General features: G+C 46.9%; 2 non-coding genes across 2 annotated transcripts; both read left to right on the top strand.

Annotated features, from left to right (window-relative positions):
- Window positions 1-5,031: 5,031 nt before the first annotated feature.
- Window positions 5,032-5,103, top strand: TRNAC-GCA (transfer RNA cysteine (anticodon GCA)). Its single transcript has one exon. It is a non-coding gene; the product is annotated as a tRNA-Cys (tRNA).
- Window positions 5,104-6,264: 1,161 nt separating this feature from the next.
- On the top strand, window positions 6,265-6,336 carry TRNAC-GCA (transfer RNA cysteine (anticodon GCA)). The gene has a single exon. It is a non-coding gene; the product is annotated as a tRNA-Cys (tRNA).
- Window positions 6,337-6,567: the final 231 nt, after the last annotated feature.

The raw sequence follows: 6,567 nt of genomic DNA, 5'->3' as shown, positions 1-6,567 counted from the left end.
CTTAAAAGAAAGCCTGTTTTTACCAAGCTTCCAGAAGGGATTAAGGGTGGGGTGGGGCTCTGATGCACAGCCAAGTTTGGGAAATAATGACTCCCCCAATCTTCCACCTAAGACAAGGATTCATTGCAAAGCACCCCTGGTAGCTGACCTTCCAGCCTCTGTTTGCAAAAAGAACAAAGACAACCCCCAGCCCCTTGGACTGATATTCAAGACCGCCATGGTCTTTCCGCCATTTCCAATTTTTTGGCCCCAGTCTGTGCCAGAAACAGGCATGAGAATTTCCAGTCCCATGCCTTTCCTTGTATTCTTTCCCCTGCTCTTACCCACCTGGAGCCCCCATCTTTCCCAGACCAGCTCATGCCCTAACTCCCACCGAGCATTTCTACCCCAGTCAAGCCTTCAGCCAACTCTGCCTTGGCCAAGCTCATAACTTTTAATATTGGTACCATTCACTTGGCAGTTAGAGAAAAATGTTAACACAAGGGGATAGTGTCCTGACTCACCTCATAGATGGTAAGTTTCTTGAAGACAGGGGTTATAGTTATTTCTCTTCCCTCTCTATGGTGCCAGATACAGGGTAGGTTTACAGAGCATAAAGTGATTGCTTAGTATAAGTCTTAATTGACGGTAATAGGTGGTGTGATGAACTGTGGTCTCAAGAATTCATCGCCCTCCCCTGGTCTGTTACCACTGCCACCTCCCTCACCCCCCTAGAAAAATCCAAGGTGGGTGGTCACTGAGGGTCTGCAGCTCACCCAGAGCAGCCTGGGGAGCAGGCTGGCGAACATGAACCCCATGTCCTGCTCTGGGCCTAGGTTCTCCAGGGCGGGAGTGAGGTCACCTTGAGCAATACACTCGAGGAGTACGGATTCATAGGTGGGTCTTACTTCCAGCAAACTCCAAATGTGGAAAAACCTAGACATCTGAAACAAGCATCAGAGTTCGTTTTTAGATTTATTTTTTAAAAATCATTGAATTTGCCCGTAAATAAGTTTTTCACAGTTTTTAAAAATAGAGCCTGAGTTACAAAGATTAGATTTCTGACCATGTACATGCAGAAACACTTACTGTGCAGGACATGGCCCGCCTAGCAATAACATTTCTCATTATAATAGACACAAGCTTATTACTCAGGCTCTGACTCATATTTGTAAGCGATTTTGTTTTATAAGGCTGACCTTTGAGTCATCAATTTTTGATGAACTTGTGATGAATACAATACTGCCTGTGACTTTCAGGGGAAAGCCAGTCGCATCAAAGGCTAGTCAGATGAAACTGGGATATTTTATAGGGACACCGAGTCCTAGCTTGACTTGGGACAAAACTCAGTTGAAATTAGTCAACAAGTCCATACTGCCTACCTTCCAGATCCCCAGCCTGGTCATGGTCACGAAGAATGTATATAATCAAGGTAACCATATTTTCTAGACAAAAACCCCAGGGTTTTGAGTATAATAAATGTTTTTATGTCACTTACTGGTGCTAAGAGATAATCTGGGAGATGCAGTTTGGACCCCCAATAGAGAAAAATCTGGGAAAATGTATAGATTCATCTGAACAAAAGAGAATATCTGAAATTATAAAAGTCCCAGGAAAACAAGTATGTAAAGTCATTTATTCGATTGGTTGGAGCATCGTCACGATGCGCCAAGGTTGCAGGTTCGATCCCAGGTCAGGGCACATGCAAGAATCAACCAGTGGATGCATAAACCGGTGGAACAACAAATTGATGTTTCTCTCTCTCTAAAATCAAATTTTTTAAAAAGGACATCAACTACCGAGGAATAAAAATAATAAAAGATGTACAATACCCCTCTACAGAAAACTATAAAAATCATGGAGAAAAATTAAAGACCTAAAAAATTGTGGGATATAGTAAGTTAACAGAATGAGACACTAAACACAGTAACAATATCAGCTCTCGCCCCATCTTGATCTATAGATTTCCAAGTAGTTTCAACCACATAATCTTTTTGTGGATAATTACACACTGATTCTAAACATTTTATGGACCTTCCGAAGGCCAAGAACTTTTTTTATTCATTAGAAAGTTAGTTGAAGACATCCTGGCACCTCTAAATATTTCAACAAGTATTTTCTAAGAACAGATGTATTCTCCTACATAACCACAACACACTCAGGAAGTTTATCAGTGATACCATCCGATCGTCTATTACAGCGATTTCCAACCTTTTTTATCTCATGGCACACATTAACTAATTACTGAAATTCGGTGGCACACCAAAAAACACATTTTTTTGCCGATCCGACTTAAAAAAATGGATATAATTTTGATTGATTTACAAAAGTACTAATAATAGTAATTTCCTACCCTTTTTGCTCCAAAGTGACTTTTAAAAAAATCAGGTGCCTATATTTCTATACAAGGATTTCTGGTACTAAGATTTAACCACTCAGAAGCAACCTTATTATGCGACATGATCAATAAGATCCAACTCTTATTATATGACCTATATATTTATGGCTCAAGACAGGGCATTCACACCAGGCGGCTACTGTTGTGTTGACTGTTGTCATTTTCTGATTTGACAATCTAAGGGAAAAGAGGTCAGTACCCCTGACTAAATAGTCAGGTATCGCATGCTTTAAAAATTCTCGAGGCACACCAGCTGGAAATTGCTGATTACACGACTTATATTCTATATAGGGTGGGGCAAATGTAGGTTTACAGTGGTTTGTAATAAAAGAACAAACTGTTTCACATACTCTCAACTGTAAACCTATCCCCCCCCCCCCCGTATGTCTCAATTGTCCCAATAACGTCATCGGTCATTGTCTTTGAGTTCCAACACAAGACCCAACCAAGGCTCCCGTATTGTCCGTGGCAGTCGTGTGCCTTTCGATCGCTTTAGTCTAGAATAGTTCTCCAGTCCCCTAGTTGCTTTCGTGAAATGGACATTCCTGGAAGGTCAGAGCTAGTTGTTTTGCAGAATGTCCCTGCAGTCGACACACATAGGACAGCATGGTGGGGTCTCACAAACATAACATGGGGAGAAAGAGTTTAAAAATCGGCTAATAAATGTGTTAAAAGCTGAGATCGCGCTTGCTTTTGGAGAGAACTATCTATCTGATGGTTTCTTCGTCAAAGTTCAATACTTTAGCAAAATGACTACATAGGTGATACATCCTCAGTGCGTTCCATGGAGAGACAAAGATGTCAATTTATCCTACTAGTGATGAGGTTGAATTTCATTATTCAATAAATTTTCACCCGAGGATATTTTTTCCATTGTCTTTTTAGAGAGAGGGCAAGAGGCATGGGGAAGGGGGGGGAGAGAGAGAAACATCAATACGAGAGAGACAGAGACCGATTGCCTCCCGCACGCACCCCGACCGAGGCCAGGGATCAAGCCTACGACCAAGGCACGTGCCCTTGGCTGGAATCGAACCCGGGACCCTTCAGTTTTCGGGCGGACACTCTAACCAGAGCCAAACGGGCCAGGGCAAATGTGTGAATTTTTTAAATCTTCACTTGAGTGTATGTTGTATTGATCCTAGAGAGGGAGGAAGGGAGAGGGAGAGAAAGAGCCCCTGATGTGAGAGAGAAACAACAATCAGGTGCCTCTCCCGCATGCCCTGGCCAAGGATCGAACCCGAAACCTTTCAGTGTGCCGGACGACGCTCCAGCCTACTGAGCCACCCAGCCACGGCTGATGTGTGAATTTTTGTACGTTTCATACACGAGTGAAAAATTAAATGAACCCAGTCAGTGTCCATCAGAGCAGCCTTATGACCAAGTATTACGGGGTGAGGGAATTCTTGCAGAAAGAAGACCTTGTGCAATTGTAGGATGAACTGGGAGAAGCAACAGTCCAGAAGGGGAAGCTGGAGGATGAGAGAACAGTCACCCAGGAGCCTCCCCAAAGCAGGGCATGGTGGCGAAGCCAGGGACACGGGGGGCCTGGGAAGCCAAGTACCTCTGGGCACTGGTGTGGGACCACGGAGGGGCTGGTGAAGAAGTTGATAGAAATGACCACTCTGCTTGGCGACCACTTCCGTGGGTCCTTGGCCAGGTTCCTGGTGGCTGCTCTGGACCTCCTGCTGAGGGACAGGGCTGGTGGACCGTAGGCCACATGCGCCCCTTTGGGGGCTATCTTTTCTCTACCCTTGGGGATCTATGTGGCCTTTTGATTTGGTGCCTCCTGTGTTCCTGCCAGTTGGCACAGGCTCTTTCTCGGTCTGCGGTGCGATGCCTCAGGCCAGGGCTCGTCCAGCAGAGGTGTCTCTGGTCCTGGCTCCCCCTCACGGTCCCTGCTGCTTCGGCTCTGCTGACCTTCTGTTCTGAGGTCTCTTGGGACAGCTGGGTGGCTTCCTGGGCCCCAGGATGGGGGCTGTGGCCTCTCAGGCCAAATTATTCAAATAATCTCTCTGGGCCCTGGCTGGGTGGCTCAGTTAGTTGGAACGTTGTCCTGTACACCAAAAAGGTTGTGGGTTCAATTTCTGGTCAGGGCAGTTGAGGTGCATACAGGAGGCGACCAATTGATGTTTCTCTCTCACATCGATGTTTCTCTCTCCCTTCCTCTCTCTAAAATCAATAAAACATATTCTTGGGTGAAAATGAAAATGATAATAATTTGTCTGGGCTTCCTGGGTTCAGTGAGGACACCGCCAAAAGCTAGGAAGTCGCTGTGGCGAGAAGAAAGCAGAGCAGAGCAGGAGTGGGCCCCGGAGCCCCGTCCAGCCCGCGTGGAGGGAGGCGGGCGGGGCGGGGGAGAGCAAGGGCAAGTTTAAATCAGCAGGCGCTCGCCAGGGGGGGGAGGAAGGAGGGAACGCCCAGCTCTCAGCAACGAATTTCCAAACAGGTGCCTTTAAAGTGATACAAAGAAAGGTGAGGCTGGAAGATTGTAAGCAGAGAGGATTTCTGGGGGCCAAAAGGTGCTGACTAATTTTGCCGTAAGGCAGATTTTTCACATCTCCAGAACTTTCTAAGAATTAATAGAAATTTCAGTTCCGGTGTGGGTATTGCAACACAGGTGAAAAGGTATTTAATTAAAGGTGCACAACAGGTAAGGGGGTATAGCTCAGGGGTAGAGCATTTGACTGCAGATCAAGAGGTCCCCGGTTCAAATCCGGGTGCCCCCTGCCCTATTGGTTTTCCTGTTCACAGCTGTTTCCTTTCATCCGTGCCAATCATGATCCCTCCTGAAGTTGGAATCCACAGGCAGCCCTCACACGACTGCTTTCTGCGTGCATTGCCGCTCCCATGTCTCCCTGAATGACATCGGTGTCTCCCTTCTGTTTATATCTCGTTTCTCCAACTCTTTTGGGTCCCCAAAGAGCAGGCAGGGACTCTCATGCAGAATTCTGCTGGGCTTTTCTGGGGGAGCAGAAGAGAGCTGTAGATACAGCAGACAGTAAATTATCACCCTCGCCTTGCCACAGAAACAGCTTGGTGCAGTGGAGTGGTGGCCAGGCTTAGGGAGACAAATCATGGCATCCAGGTTCTCCCTGCAGGCTTGGCACTTCTGCCTGGGGAGCTGGTTTCTCCGCGCCAGAGCTCACTCACACACTTGCCTCAGCCTCAAAGGCCAAAAGGCCGGCTTAGCTACTCCAGCAAGGGCGACGGATTCTGCAGTGTTGCTCCTCCAAACCCCAACTGCTGGAGCTCCCAGACACTGTCTGAATTAAAGCCCACGTCTGTCTTCCCTGCAGGAAGAAAGGCGAAGGGCTGGGAGCCCAGGTAGGTGGGTAGTTTGGGAGATGGTTGGCCAGCTCTGGGGCTAAAACAAAAAAGCAATGGGCAATGTTTTGGCGTTTCTTCAGGCAGCTTCTCTCATTTTTTCCCCTACTGAACTCACCTGGGACTGAGGCCTGGAAAGCTGCAGAGCTGAGGGAGGTGTCTTATTATGAACTGGTCTGGCAGCTTCTAAAAAGTTAGTCCTAGAGGGGAGCCATAACTTCGTGGTTATTTTTTTTATTTCTCACCCGAGGATATTTTTTCCATTGCTTTTCAGAGAGAGTGGGAAGGGGTGGGGGGAGAGAGAAAGAGAGAGAGGGAGAGAGAGAAACATGGATGTGAGACAGACATTGATTGGTTGCCTCCCGCATGTGCCCCGACTGAGGCCAGGGATTGAGCCTGCAACTGAGGACGCCCTTTGCCAGAATCAAACCTGGGACCCTTCAGTCCATGGGCTGGTGCTCTAACCACTGAGCAAAACTGGCTAGGGCGCAATAACTTAATTTTGCAGAGCCCAGTGTTACCACACAGATGAAAGGTATCAATCAGGCTACATTAACACCCAAGGGGGTATAGCTCAGGGGTAGAGCATTTGACTGCAGATCAAGAGGTCCCTGGTTCAAATCCAGGTGCCCCCTTACATGCAATTTTTGAATAGTCTTCCCAGCTCCCGTCACAGTCTCAGGAGAACTACAGTCCAGTGGATTCACTAAATGTGAAGATGAGCTGTTCCCTGCCTACCTCTAGCAGCAGCTGGAGCACCCCAAAGATCCTGGAAACATCAGCTTTTGATTCTAAGTGTCAGAGCCTCCCAGATGCTCGCTGGTGAGTTAGAGTGTCATCTTGGATAAGTTACTCAGTCTCTCTTG

This window comes from Miniopterus natalensis, chromosome 10, assembly GCF_054644295.1.
Source record: "Miniopterus natalensis isolate mMinNat1 chromosome 10, mMinNat1.hap1, whole genome shotgun sequence".
NCBI lineage: Eukaryota > Metazoa > Chordata > Mammalia > Chiroptera > Miniopteridae > Miniopterus > Miniopterus natalensis.
This window is presented reverse-complemented; position numbering and strand designations above follow the sequence as displayed.